The following is a 15673-nucleotide window of genomic DNA, read 5'->3' as shown; positions in this document are numbered from 1 at the left end:
TACTAAGGACTTTCCCCCCCCCAGACACACACACACAGCTCTAAGTTTAATAGGCATCTCGGGCCGTACATTCCCCGGTCCCACTATGGGAGGCCTATTTAAACTTGATTGACTAAAACTCAGTTGCCGGGTTAGGGAATGCTGAGGCAAGAGACCGAGTCAGAGGGGGTATGGGCAACATTTGAACAATGGTTAAGGGTTCATCACAGCATCCAGCCTGCTGGAACCCTAATCACAGGTGTTGTCATACCTTTCCCGGGACGACTGATGGGAGTCCTCTCCACAAAAGGTTATGAGCACCTGTTAAAAGACTATAGTAAGATCTGGAAAAGTCATGGTAAGCTGCGGCTTGTGCACAACAAGTAAAAATCCAAAATCCTGATGCTGCAAGCTATCTATTGTTCCTGAAGAAACCATGAGATATCCCATCAGTATATCTGCCATCCATAGGAATCTCAAGCTGGCTGCCAAGTATTTGGGTTACTCCCTAATCTTAAGTGTTTCCTGATTATCAATCAGTTTCCTGAGATGGTCCAAACCAGATAACCCCTTGTCAATAGAAAAGACAATGATTTACACAATTAAGGATGCTTCGAAGCAGCTGAACTGAGGGTATAAAAATCTGTAAAAAGTGTGTGTGCTTCAAGAAGAAGGAGGAAAGAAGGAGAGGAAAAGGAAAGAAGAAGAAAACTCCTGTGCTGACACCATCCCCTGTCGTTCTTGGGATGCTGGAAGAACAGATCGTCTCTCTCTTCAAGGATTGTGCTACGGACTATGCCTGTCAGCTTTGCAGCCTGAGTACCTTTGACTAGGTGAGATCCCAGCGCTCGCTCTCTCTCTCTCTTCTCTCTAGGCATAAACTTCTGAACCTGAATTGTATTAGTTAAGCTTGAGCTAAGTTTCCCCAAATACTTAGTGAAACCAGGATAGTATTGTCATTGTTTGCATTTGTTTTTCTTTTGCATGTCCATTACTAATAGTACTATTATATATTTCATATGCTTAGCAATAAATAACTTTTATAGTCAAACTGGTAGTAATTGGGTATATTTTTCCTTCTCTGCTTCTCTTTCCTCCCGTGCTCTGCAGCAACACTTCTTTTACCTAAGCTAAAGATCCCTGTGAAGCCCAAAATTATTGTGGGGTCTGCTCATCAAGAGGCCAAAGATTGGGACGTGCTGAGTTTGAAACACATAAGGGGATCAGCTTGTACAGGCTGATTGACTCAGTTTGACTCAGACGTGCCCTTATGAACTGAATGCTGGCCCATGAGGGTGTCAGCTGGACACCCAGCCGGACTCAGAGGGATTTTGTTCACCCGTGTGCTTGTGTCTGACTGCATTTTATTGTTGCTTTTATGAACTGATTCTTGGCATATGAGGGTGTCAGCCTGTCCATGCTGATCAGCCCGGCCAGGTCAGGCGTGTCACGTTAATTTGTGTGTGTTTGTGTGTATGACTGATTTGGTGACTGGAGGAACCCAGTCCCATTGAGACTGAGTCCTGCAAGATAGCTCCATTGGAGGTGAGGGCTTGCAGAAGGGAGAGATACAGCTCCGTATAGCAACACAAGCAGCACATTGACAGAATCACCAAGACCCTAGAAACTATCCCTAATAAATGAGCACACCCCAAGGTAATGGACAAATTTGGTAACAGGCTTTCACCCAACAAAGACACTCCTCCAGAAAGATAGATCACACTTTTGAAAGAGCTACCTGGATATCACATGAAGAATTACTGCAGTACAAAAAGAAAATCCCCACTTATCGTACACCATTAGTTATGATATATCATCCTTCCCTGGAACCTATATGGAAAATCCTCAAACAACTGCAACCCATACTAGAAGAAGACACAATTCTTAAAAGAGATCTTTCCAGAACCACCCATCCTAACCTTTAAACAAGCACCGAACTTCGCTAACCTCATCACCAGAAGTAAACTTCCTATGGCCCAAAGCACACCAAATGGATCCAGACTATGCCAGGACAAGAAATGTGAAACCTTCCAACATCTCTCTCACAACTCCCACAATAACTACATCCCACAACAGAGTCATCACCCTTCCTGGATCTAACACTCACACCTCCAGAAATGTAATACATCTAATCCAGCGTACCAAATGCCCTGATGGAAAATATGTAGGATTAACCAAACAACAACTGCGTACCAGAATCATTGCACACCAAAACTCCATGAAAGACAAAAAGAATCAATTACGTGTGGGTGCAGACTTTTCAAAAGACACTCGCTCTCTCTCTCTCTCTCTCCAATCTCTCAGTTCTAATCCTCAAAGGGAATTTACAAAACACCTTTCACAGATAATCTATGAACTTCACTTCATAAATCTACTGGATACAAAAAATCATGGACTAAATAGAGACATTGCATTTATGGCACACTGCATCCCACCTGTCATCTGATAACCCCTGGTAACCTGCCTGCAGCTGACCAGCTACATTCTTTCACACATTTCCCTCCTTCCCCCTCCTATCTTTACCCATTGTCTCCCAAACTACCACTCTTGCATTTTCATAGACCTGCATGTTAAAAATTAGCTTCTTTTCTACCTTGGGAAACACAAAACACCAGCAGAGTCTCTGTATGCCTGAAAAAGTGTGTTTGTGCCCAAAATCTTGCAAAGAACATTTTTTCTAACTATTTAGTTGGCCTAATAAAATATATCACATCTGCCCAAAGAACTGTGCCATCCTCTGGTGTTGGCTTTAAACATCTAGTTATTTCATGGCAACTGTTGTATAGAATTGGGCTTAGTTTCTTGGTATTAACTGATTGTTCCCATACTGGACATGCATATTCTGCAATAGCATAATACAAGGCAATAGCAATGGTTCATAATGTAGTTGTGTTTGCTCCCCACTTAGAGATGACCAACTCTCAAAGTATGTTGTGGTGGGCCCTTTCATCTTCTTTACATGTGCTTTGAAGGTAAGTGTCAGGTCCAATGTAACCCCAAGTACACAGTCAGTGGGATTTGCATGACGAATAGGTCCAAGAAGGTGATACTTCCCCTCTATAGGGCGCTGGTCAGACCGCAGTTGGAGTACTGCGTGCAATTCTGGGCGCCACACTTCAAAAAGGATGCGGATAACCTGGAGAGGGTCCAGAGAAGGGCGACTCGTATGGTCAAGGGCCTGCAGACCAAGCCCTACGAGGAGAGACTAGAGAAACTGGACCTTTTCAGCCTCCGCAAGAGAAGGTTGAGAGGCGACCTTGTGGCTGCCTATAAGTTCATCACGGGGGCACAGAAGGGAATTGGTGAGTATTTATTCACCAAGGCGCCCCCGGGGGTTACAAGAAACAATGGCCACAAGCTAGCAGAGAGCAGATTTAGATTGGACATTAGGAAGAACTTCTTCACAGTTCGAGTGGCCAAGGTCTGGAACGGGCTCCCAAGGGAGGTGGTGCTCTCCCCTACCCTGGGGGTCTTCAAGAGGAGGTTAGATGAGTATCTAGCTGGGGTCATCTAGACCCAGCACTCTTTCCTGCTTATGCAGGGGGTCGGACTCGATGATCTATTGAGGTCCCTTCCGACCCTAACATCTATGAATCTATGAATCTATGAATCCCAAATGATGTTTATTTCCACTTGGCTTCTCTATGGCATAGATGAAAGGCATTTTGGTTAGGTTGGTGTGTAGCTGGTTCTTATTATAATAATCTGGGAGCTTACTCAGTGTACATGTCAACCTGTTCTTGACAGGGGCAAAGTCCGTCTCTAGCAACATTATGCATAGATCATCAGTATATATGAAGCTCATCGTATTGTTTTGTATGGGTTGGTTATTGATATGTATGTTAAAAAGGATTGCTGCTAGCATGCTGCCCTGTGGGAAGCCATATTGTTGTTCATAGATTTCATAAACATTAGGGCTGGAAGGAACCTCAGAAGATCATCGAGTCCAGCCCCCTGCCCCAGGCGCAGGAAGTCAGCTGGGGTCAAAGGATCCCAGCAAGATAAACGTCCAAATGCCTCTTAAAGGAGTTCAGAGAAGGTGCTTGCACCACCTCTGGAGGCAGTTTTTTCCAGGCCCTTGGGGCTCAGACAGTAAAGAAGTTCTTCCTTATGTCCAGCCTGAAATGGTCTTGGTGGAGTTTATGACCGTTTGACCTTGTTATCCCTTGGAGTGCTCTGGTGAACAGGTGTTCCCTCAGATCCTGATGTACACCCTTTATATTCTTACAGACAGCTACCAGTTCCTCCCTGAGCCTGTGCTTTTCCAGGCTGAAGTGTCCCATGGCTCTCAGCCTCTCATCATAAGGCCTGTTCTCCTGCCCTTCTAATCATACACGTGGCTCTCCTCTGGACCCTCTCAAGCTTCTCCACATCCTTCCTGAATTGTGGAGCCCAGAATTGGATGCAGTACTCCAGCTACGGCGTCACCAAGGCCGAGTACATCAGGAGGATGACATCCTGGGATTTGCTTGAGAAGCATCTATGGATGCAAGCCAGGGTTTTTCTCGCTTTACCAGCTGTGATATTGCATTGGTGGCTCATATTTATCTTGTGGTCAATCATGACCCCCAAGTCCCTTTCAGCCTTGGTGCTAGCAAGCCTAGCACTGCCGGACCTATAAGCATGCTGTGGGGTTTTTTTCCCCAAGGTAGAGTACCTTGCATTTTTTGGTGTTGAATACCATCAGGTTTTCATCTGCCCATTTTCTGAGCCTGTCTAGGTTGGCCTGGATCACCATCCTGTCCTCAGGTATGGACGCTTTACCCCAAAGTTTGGTGTCACCGGCGAACTTGGCCAGTCCGCTTTTGATACCAGTGTTCACATCATTAATAAAAATGTTAGAGTATAGGCCCAAGGACAGAGCCTTGGGGGACATCACTGGTCACGGTGCATCATGATGATTTACTTCTGTCTATTACCACTCTCTGTGTCTGACCTTGGAGCCAATTCCCCAGCCATAGGACTGTAATGTGGCTGAGGCCTCAGTTGCCCAATTTTTCCATGAGATGATCATGGGACACCTGATCGAAGGCTTTTTAAAAATCAAGATATATAACGTCAATCTCTTCTCCCTTGTCCAGGTAATATGTCACTAGTCATAGAAGGAGATGAGATTGGTCAGGCAAGACCTACCAGCAACAAACCCATGCTGGCTATCCCTCAGGATGTTGCCATTAGCCAGTTTGTCTCTTTAGCCAGCCAAATGGTCTCTTTGATAATTTTTTCCAAGACCTTCCCTGGGATAGAGGTCAGGCTGATGGACCTGTATTTCCCCAGATCTACTTTCCTCTCTTTCTTGAAGATAGGCACCATATTGGCTTTCTTCCAATCTTTGGGCACTTCACCTGAGCACCACGAGTTCTCGAAAATCCGTGCCAGTGACTGAGCTATGATGCCTGCCAGCTCCTTAAGTACCCTGGGGTGTAAATTGTCTGGGCCAGCTGACTTGAAGGTGTCCAGCCTCTCAAGGTGTTCCTTCAAATGGTCTACATTGATGAAAGGTAACAATTCTCCCTCACCCTAGCCATTCCATACCGTATTGAGCAGGGCTGTCCCTTGGGGTTGATGAAAAACTGATGCAAAATACCCATTAAGTAGGTTTGCTTTTTCATGGGTGTCAGTTATCAGTTGTGCCATATGGTCCAGTGTTACCCTTGCTTTTCCTCTGGCTTCTCACATATCTAAAAAAGGACTTTTTACTGTCTTTGATACATGTAGCCAGTTGGAGTTCAGTCGCACCCTTGGCTTTTCTGGTTCACTCCCTACAGGTCCAGACCAATGCAGAATACTCCTCCTTTGGGGTAGATCCAGTCTTCCATCCTTTATAGGTCTTTCTTTTTAGATGCAGGTGGTCCCCAAAGACGCAGGAGGTCCACAAATTGGAGCTCCAATGATCCAATAATCCCATCTTGACTTTCCCTGTGTAATATGGTACAGGGGATACAGGTAGAACTGAGCTATGGCATGCAAAAATCAGTTGGATGAGCGCTTTACCTGCTGTGCCCTGACTCTTCCTACAGACAAATAGCTTCACAGTTCACTGCAGTGACTCAGTATGGGACAGGATTTGCCCCCTAGAAACGTTGATACTTGCCCCTACCTAAGGAATGCACCAATGTGTAACACTGTAACTAAAGTCTTACACGGATGGGATTTTACACAGAAAATCAACCACGGGATTTAAAAAAAAAAATCACTTGAACAGTGAGAGACTCACCTTGTCTCTCAAAGAAAACGATTGACTTGCCATGTATTTTAGGATGTGGATCATTCACCACCAGGCCTCTCTGGGCCTGTTACATTCTACATTACTCTTTCAGAGCCTCACTTCTGTTCCCCATCCCTGTCTCACTCATTTTCTTGCTGACTGGTTTTAATCAGTGGAAGAGCCGCGTGCTGTGAGTACAGCTAATGGAACCAAGTATGTGGCTATTGCCAAGTTGAACTGTATACAGAAAACAGTAGCCCTTGAATTTCCAGCAAAGCAGAACTACTCCCATTGAGATCTTTTTGCATTATCCACAAGGTGGCTCCCTAGCCTTTTTTAAAATGTCTGTACTCCTAGATTCATAGATTGTTAGGGGCTGGAAGGGACCTCGCAAGATCATCAGGTCCAGCCCCCCTGCACTAGGCAGGAAAGACAACTGGGGGTCAGGTGACCCCACCGAGGTGACTGTCCAGTTCCCTCTTGAAGATTTCCAGGGTAGGTGATTGCACCACCTCTGGAGGGAGTTTGTTCCACAATCTAGACACCCTGGCTGTGAAGGAGTTTTTCCTAGAATTGAGCATGAAGCAGTTTTCCAGGAGTTGGTATCAAATACTCCTGGTCTTCCGCAGGGGTGCCCTGGTGAACAGTTGTTCACTGGGTTCTTGATGTACCCCCCTGATGTAGTGGTAAGCTGCTACCAAGGCCCCTCTCAGCCTTCTCTTCTTTAGGCTTAAGAGACCCAAGTCCCTCCGTCTCTCTTCGTATGGTCTGTCTTGCAAGTCTCTGATCATATGGGTGGCTCTTCTCTAGACCCTCTCAAGTTTTTCCACATCCTTGTTGAAGTGTGGCACCCAAAACTGGATGCAGTATTCCAGCTGCAGTCTCACTAGTGCTGAGTACAGTGGAAGAATCACTTCCTTGGTTTTACATGAGATGCATCGGTTGATGCATGCCGGAGTATTGTTTGCCGTGCTGGCTACAGCATTGCACTGACAGCTCATGTTCATGTGATGGTCAGCTATTACCCCAAGGTCCCTTTCAGCCATGGTGCAAGTCAAATTGTCGCCACCAAGCCTGTAGGTATATTGGGGATTATTTGCCCCCAGATGGAGCACTTTACATTTCTCAATGTTGAACCTCATCTGGTTCCAATTTGCCCATCTCTCCAGTCTGTCTAGGTCTGCCTGTATCTGCAACTTTTCTGCAGGCATGACCATGCTCCCCCATAACTTGGTGTTGTCCACAAGTGTGGCCAGTGAGTTCTTCACCCCGACATCCAAATTATTGATAAAGATGTTGAAAAGATGCTACACTAATGCAGTGTGCTGTTTGAACTGAAAATCCTCTTCAGGCTGTTTGACCCCTAATTTTCTTTACTAAAGCCAATGACCAAAGACTCTGACATAGCTACAAATATTATATCCATGAAACTACATTCAGGACGAAACAGAATACAAAACCAAGGCTTCTCATACCTCACTTTCTGAGACATGCATGCTGCTCTTCTCCAAATATTTTAAATTCTTAACAACTGAAGTCCTCCTTCTTGCCTATAAGTGTTATTCCCTTCCTTTAGTTACCCATCCTCTATCATTAGGCCCTAATTAACATCTATCTACTGTCACCCTGTCTCTCTGGGACTGAGGAGAAAGAAAGTCTAGTACACCCCAAAGGGAAGATGTCATTCTCTCAGAAGTGGCAGGAAGACAAGGAGATCAAATTGCTGCCTTAAATCCAAGTTACTGGCCAGACAGGCCCTTAAAATCTTCAGGTCACTTTGCGCAGTATTGATCATTTCAAATCATGTACCATGTATGTATCAGTCACCACAAATCACGTGACTAATATAAAAATAAAAATCAAGAAATGTTAAATGATAACTATACTTGGGACTTAACTTACAATGTTTGAGCCATTACTTAATATTTTTCAAAACTTTTCTCAGCACCTGTGCAGACTAGAAATAATTTTTTAATCAAATCTGAGAGTCTCATTATAATCCCATGAATCCAGAAGCTGGAATCTTATGATAAAAGTCATAACATGAAATTCTAAAAAAATACACACATACACATGAGGCAACACTGGGTGTGTCTCACCTTAAGCCAGTGCTGGCTACAGCATCAAATTTAAACTTCCTGTTGCAATCTTCAAAGCTCTTTACAACTTTGCCCCTCCTTATTGATCCTCCCTTGTTAAGCTTGCCCCACCCTAAACACTTCATTGATGTTCCCACCTTTGTCCACTTGCTGTTAGCTTCTTTTACAAGTGCCACTGTGTTCTTCCATGCAGTACCTGCTGCATGATACAGCCCACCAACAGGGCTACTATCTTCTCTATACTGAAGCCCCTTCTAAAGAGTCCATGGGTGAACTGGGTGACTTAGATAAAAATACATATTTCTTGTTCCCCAGACTTTGTTCACTCACCTCTCTGCCCTTAGATGGTTGAGTTGTGTCAGGAATTGTGCCTTCCTGAAGTTTCAGGAAAACATTTAGCCCACTTCAGGTGCTCTGATAAAGCAAAGACAGTATAGATCTAATTAAAAGACAAAGCATTGGCAAGTCTGGCCAGCATGTCCCTTCACACCATTTAGATTGTTAAGGCTAAGGTTCTGCTCTTTTTTCCCTTCATAGTAAGTGTCCCACAAGGCATTATGCTCCTGCTGGACTCGTGAGAGCAGCTCTATTAATAATTACTGGGTGACTATATACATGCTGAAGCTGCTACTATTACATTAGCTCTGTCTTGAAGATGGGCAAAAGTAAACTTGATTCGTTTCATACACACATGTGCATGTGTACATGCATACATACACAAGCACGCACACACACATTCAAATGAAGGAAACCTGGAGTCAGAAACCAGAATTGTGGTATCAGCAATGGAACCCAATTCATTAAACAGTCAAAACAATGGAACAACAAGGCATGATATTTATCAGTTGTGCATCAATCTGACTATGCTTCATAGTGATCTTAATTAAAAATGTTAACTGAAGCAGGAAGATAGTTGGTCTCCTAGCTTTGAAATTATCATACCCTTATCAGTATTTCACTATGCTTGGGTAACTTGTAATTAGGGACAAAGGTAACACATAATATTACATGTTGAATAACCGGTTTTATACATATCATTTTGAAGTGATTTAAGGAATAGATGCAAGGCTTGCTTCCTCTAATATGCTTTGAAATTTTGTTGATGGGCTATCAGGCTGCACTGTTTAGTAGATGACTTTTGCACATAATGAATAAGAAAGAATCTGCAGTTGTATGTAGTCCCTCACACTATAATCTGCAATAAAAGTATAATAATATTACTTGTATAATTTTTGCTTGTAGATCTCAAATCAATTTCCAAAATTTAGTCAGCATTGATATACCTATTTTACTGACACAGAAAGTGAATCATGTGAAAGAAATGCAACTGACTTTTTAAGGTCACAGAATAAGTTCACATTTGACCTGAAGAAATTTAGTGGTATAATTATAATGCTATTAGTTATTCAATTTAGCTCCCCATGGAAACACACTTTGCTAGAATAAAAATGCCCTTTTCTCATTTAGCTCAAATGGCTGAAGTTTTCATACAGTTTTGCTGACATCATACTGTCTCTACAATATGGTATTTTTCTAACCAATTGTCATTAGAAAATGAAGTTCCTGACTCTGTTTCAACAGTGCACTACAATTTCATCACCAGACACTGAGTAGATCTGCTAACTACTCAAAATATGTAAAGTTAAACAAGCACACAAGCTTTTACAGGATCAAAGCTGTTTCTTCCATTTTTGGAAGCAATAACCCTTCATATGTAATCATTGCTCCCACCTGATTTCTCCAAGAATATTTCATTTAAAAAAATAGTTTAAAAAATCACACCCCTTTCTGCCAAATGAAGCTGCCTCACTTTCCCAGAGATGGTTTGCACAAACAAAAATACAGAAATTAGAACAAGTGGGATCTGTTTCAAAGTGTTAACTATATTTTTATGTGATGGGTAATCACCTTTCTAACATGGAGAACTAAGTGTAAAAACCATTAATGGGCTGTTGCAAGTGTTCACTCCACACACTAGGGCTGCACAAAGCTTTGGTCCCTGATTTGATTCGCTAGAGATTCGGCCTGATTTGGTGGCCGAATCTCCAAATCCGAATCGAATCAGGAGACCCTTTAATCTCTTTGAATCACATCAGAACCCTCCAAATTGATACGGAAAGATTTGGTGAGTCAGACACACACCTTTAAATGTTTTTTCTACACACCTCAAGGTTCCAGGCAGCTTGTGAGTGCTGCAATGGTGGGGCACATGGGCTCCCCAGCGTGCTTGGCAGCAGACTCAGAAGTGGAGCAGAAGCACTTCCAGTACACTTCAGGGTCTGCCGGGGAGCGTGTCCCCCCCCCGCCCACACACCCCCCTGGCTTAGTGACTGGTGTCTCCTGGGTCTGGGCGGGGCACCCAGGGTCCCCCCATGGCCAATCGTCAAGCCAGGGAGGGTGAAGGGCCCCCCCCCAGCGCACTCCCCTGCAGACCCAGAAGTGGACTGGAAGTACTTCTGAGTTTGCCACCAAGCACGCAGGAGGCCCCCCCCACACTCCTGTGGGACCCTCCATGCGCCCCAGCATCACAGTGATCATGAGCCATGCATGGTGGCATGTAGAAAAAACATTTAAAGCTGTGCCTATGGCCAAATCAGTGATTCTCTGAATCAGCATCAAATCTTCAGATTCAGATTCGGCAAAATTAAATTGGGGACAGTGATCCAAATCAACGAATCAAATCACTGTTCCCAATTTGGGCTGAATCTGAATAGAATACGACCATTTAGCACTCCCCTACCACACACACTGAGAAAAGTTTAAAGCTACTCTTAGGAATATGAAAGGTTAAATATTTAAATGATAAGTATATTTATACCAGAATATACTCGCATGATCGGGGGCAGCAGGGCAGGCCCTACGAGGAGAGGCTACGGGACCTGAACCTGTTCAGCCTTCACAAGAGAAGGCTGAGGGGGGATCTAGTGGCCGTCTATAAACTTACCAGGGGAGACCAGAGAGGAATGGGTGAGACCCTGTTCCCTCGAGCGCCTCCTGGAGTAACAAGGAATAACAGCCACAAGTTGATTGAGGGTAGGTTCAGGCTAGACATCAGGAGGCACTACTTCACAGTCAGGGCAGCCAGGATCTGGAACCAGCTTCCAAGGGAAGTGGTGCTGGCTCCTACCTTAGGGGTCTTTAAAAGGAGGCCTGATAACTACCTAGCTGAGGTCATATGAGCTTAAACTTACCAGGGGTCATATGAGCCCAGTATTCATTCCTGCCCAGGGCAGGGGGTCAGACTTGATGATCTGCTCAGGTCCCTTCTGACCCTATACCTATGAACCTATGAACCAGAAATAGGGTTACGATACGTGCAGATTTTCCTGGACATGTCCTCTCTTTGGATCCTCCCATCTCTGTCTGGGTGTTTTTTTTGAAATCTGAACCAATGTCCAGGATTTTCCTTTGCTGGGGAGCGGGGGGGAGGGCGATTGGAGGTAGGGGGTATGTGCAAGTACACACGCATACACACGTGGCCAGCATCCAGCCTGGCAGCATGGTGGGAACAGCATCAGCAGCTGCTTACAGGTAAGTGGGAGCCCTGGTTGGAGGGCCAGGGCTTAAAGACTGTTGGGGGCCAGGGGGGGCAGGGTGTGGCAGGGGTGTGTGAAAGGGATTGGGGTGTGAGGGGACAGATGCCTGCCAGCACTGGAGGAAGCTGTCTGGACACCAGGGTTGTAGCAGGGCAGGGGGTATGGGGGAGAGATGCCTGCCCCTGCAGCAGGGGAAGGGAGTGAGGGGGAACCTTGGGGGCAGCAGGGAGCCCTGTGGCTGGACTGATAGCACAGGGGCCGGTGCCCAAGCTCTCAGGGACAGAGCGGCCAGGAGATGCTGCCTGGGTGGGGAGGGGCATGGTCAGGCCACCTCGTGCAGCGCTGGAGCCCAAGCCCAGAGTGGGGGGTGCCACAGGCCTCTCCTCCTCCACCCTCCCACCTGCACTGGGGCCAAACTCACTCTGCCACCGTCCGCATGAATTGCAGTTGCCACAATCTGGCCTAGTGAGGATGGGGGCAGCTGGGGGCCCCCTCCAGGAGGGCTGAGAGGAGCAGGGAGTTGTGGGTCAGGGATATGGGGAACTCACAGGGCTGGAGGGACTGTGGCTTGGGAATGAGGGCGCAAGGGGGGGCGGGGGGCTCTGGTCGGGAGTGTGAGGTACTGGCAGCACCAAGGGGCTGTGATCAGGAGTGAGGGGCACCAGCAGTGACAGGCAACTGCAGGTTGGGAGTGAGGGGGACCAGTATGGCCTGGGGAGGAGTGGGGAACTGTGCGTCAGGAGTGAGAGGTACTGGGAGGGCCGGGGGTGTGCAGGTCAGGAATGAGGGGCAGCAGCAGGGATGCTGGGATGCAGGTTGAGAATGAGGGGCATTGGCAGGGCCAGGGGGCTGTGGGTTGTGAGTGAAGTGTCCCTACAACATGTGTCCTCTTTTTTGGAACTGGAAACATGGTAACCCTATGCCAGTAATGGATTACTCGAATCCAAGATGAGGTCTCTTCCCCCACGCTGATGGGGGTGGGGGAGCCTCATTTTGGATTTGAGTCAATATAGTAATCAGGCTGTAGTTAGTGAACGTATCTGATCATTCTTGGGTTGGTGTGTTTAGTTCATAATCTACTCTGCTGTTTTTCTCTGAGCGTCCTACAGTTTGTCAAAATCCTCCTAGCAATTTGGTTTCTAGGTGTCATGGAGCTCCCCCCAGGGGCTTCTCGATCAGCACCACTGCAGCCACGTCTGATCTTTGAGACCTTCTCTGAAGCCAGTCCAGCCTAGGCTCCTCCCTGGCTTCCTCCCACTTTGAGATGCTGGCCTCTCTGACCCTCTTTGGTTGTTCTGTGTCCTTTACTCAAGGAGCTAGCATCCAATTCAGCTTCTGAGAGAGGGACTTTATCTACTGGGGAGAAGTACAACCTGAAGTTCCAAGCAGCAATGCTAATAGCTTCTCTTGAATAAAGATATTTATTGGGGCAAAGGCCATCTCTGCCCTCTGCAAATGGTTAAGCTGTTCCTCTGTCCCCAGTCCAACCCGCACAGCCCCCAGACCACCCCAAAGTTTGTTCTGCTGTTTTTTTTCCAGTATTTCAAAGCCTTGAGCCCCAAAGCTGTTAGTCTACTTAGACCATCCCCTTCAGACAATAGCCTACTTGTCCATCCTTGCTATATCTGTCACCATCATCATGTTTATTTCTCCTTCACCTCTGGCTGTCTCCTGGGTATTACCTGCAATCCCTGCCTGGGTAAAGTGTCAGCAAAGCTGTTCAAGTCTCTGAAGAGGGATGTGTCTTCTGTCATATATCCAGCAACTCTGGCTTCACTGTCTCATTACCCCACTGTTCCTCATGCACTAGTTTTGGAGGTCAACTAAGGCAGCCAACATTATAACTTGAATACTTTACAACAGAAATGTGACAATACTCCTCATGGTCTGTCACATTAGCCATGCGCACAGAGTTCTCCAGTTGATGTTATACCAAGGCTTTTTCCTGTTTTCTTTATATGAGGGCATGGGTGGATCCAGGATTTTGTGAAGGGGAGTGCAGGAGCAATGACTGGTGATGCAGGGGTAGCTGCACCCCAGCACCCAGCTTCCTCCCTCCCTCAACCATGGAGGGGCAGACTATGCCACAGGAGCAGCAGTTGGGCACTTTTTTTAAAGTCCCTGAATCAGGTGAATTTTTCCCCATACTTTCAGCACCTCTTCAGCACTCAGAGGTGGTGGCTCTACTCTGGCTTTGGCCCTAGGCTTGGGAATGGAAGCAGAGCTGAGCTGGCACATGCCCTGGGCCAAAATGGCTCATTTGGTAGGAGAGGGGGACATGGCTAGGGAAAACTTAGGGCCATGGGGTGTGGAAGGGAACCTGCAGCCTCCCCCCCAACCCCTTACCCCTGCTCCCCTTCCATCAGCTGCCCCCTCTCCCTCATACCTTCTGCTCAAGCTCCAGTTTCTCCAACCCCAACCCAGCCTGGTTGGGAGCTGCTGCTGCTTCTCCCTGCCAGGGCTGGGCTGAGGTTAGGCTACAGCTGTGATGGTGCTGACTACCCTGGACAAACAGAGCTGCAGCAGATGGTAAGTGGGGGAGCAGGCTGCAGGGGGAGCAATGGGTGGGGGAGGCAGGGAGTAGAGGGGGCAGGCTGCAGGGGGCATGTGACAGGGAGTTGCATGGTAGGGGGCAGGCATGGGGGGACAGGAAGAGGTGGAGGGGGGACAAGGGTACCCTCTCCCACTTCTTTCCTCATCACAGCAGTGGGGGAGGATGGACTTAGGATGACCTTCCACTAATTAGAATTTATACATACATGGAAAATTACAATATATTTATAATTTTCCACGTATGGAATCTAATTATTGGGAGGGTCATCTTCAATTCAAGGTTATGTTGGAATTGGGTGAATACAGTAAGCAACAGCTAATCAGGTTATAATTAGGGTCCTATTTAAATTGTGATTTTGCAATTTTCACGGAAGCCACAAAAAATGGCGATCTCTGCAATTGCCATGAAAAATGGCACTGGCCTCGATTTCCCACAGAATTGACCAACCCCCCAAAAATGCTTACCAGAAAACAAAGATTTAGATTTAAATATAATGCTTAGACGAAGGGTTTTAGAACCCGAAAGCTTGCTTAATAACCATTCTCCAACCATTTGGGTTGGTCTAATAAAAGATATCAAATTCACCCAAGGAACCTTGTCTGCCTATGTCCTTAGACCAACACAGCTACAACCCAAACCCCTGCATGCTTAGATATAGTAATACTGTAATTTATATAATATTTCAGTGGAGATTGCTATTTGATTATATGTTTTTTGCCTCTCAACTAATCAGCAAAAAGAAACAGGGCTGTTGGGGCCCCTCCATCAATCAATGGTGAGGAGTGCAGCTGCTGCAAAATGCCCACAAAATCGGCTCTGTGCACCATGAAAAACCCTTTATCTTGCTGCAATTTAAGTAGGTCCCTAATTATAATACCTTCCAAACACTATTAAAAGCAGACTCCACTAGGGGAACACATGCACGAGGGGAAGAATGCACAGAACCTGCATTCTCTGCTTAAGTGTCCATTATAAGGGCTAATCACAAATTATTGAGGCTAATCACAAATTCTGCCTCATACCACCTTCTGTGTAAATCACCCTAGACCAGCGGTTCCTAAACTCTGACAGATTGTGAACTACTAATTTAAAACAATACAACCTTAAGTACCACCAGCAAAATGTTCAGTTCAACCTAAGTACCACCAGCAAATTTTTGTCATATAAAGTAATTATAATAAACCTATTAACGCATACCACTGACAGGTTGTCTGTGTACCACTGGTGATACCCATACACAGATTGGGAACTGCTGACCTAGACAGAATGTACAGAAGGAAGGATAATGGCTCTGTCT

The 15673-nt window shown here is 46.0% G+C and overlaps 1 long non-coding RNA gene across 1 annotated transcript in view; it reads right to left on the bottom strand.

Annotated features, from left to right (window-relative positions):
• Nucleotides 1–15673, bottom strand: part of LOC106738860 (uncharacterized) — a 97258-nt gene that overhangs the window by 72693 nt on the left and 8892 nt on the right. Inside the window, exon 4 of the long non-coding RNA XR_009462984.1 lies at nt 8617–8700. This is a non-coding gene — a long non-coding RNA (uncharacterized LOC106738860). The remainder of the gene's footprint in view (nt 1–8616; nt 8701–15673) is intronic.

Source organism: Alligator mississippiensis, chromosome 1 (assembly GCF_030867095.1).
Source record: "Alligator mississippiensis isolate rAllMis1 chromosome 1, rAllMis1, whole genome shotgun sequence".
Lineage (NCBI taxonomy): Eukaryota > Metazoa > Chordata > Crocodylia > Alligatoridae > Alligator > Alligator mississippiensis.
This window is presented reverse-complemented; position numbering and strand designations above follow the sequence as displayed.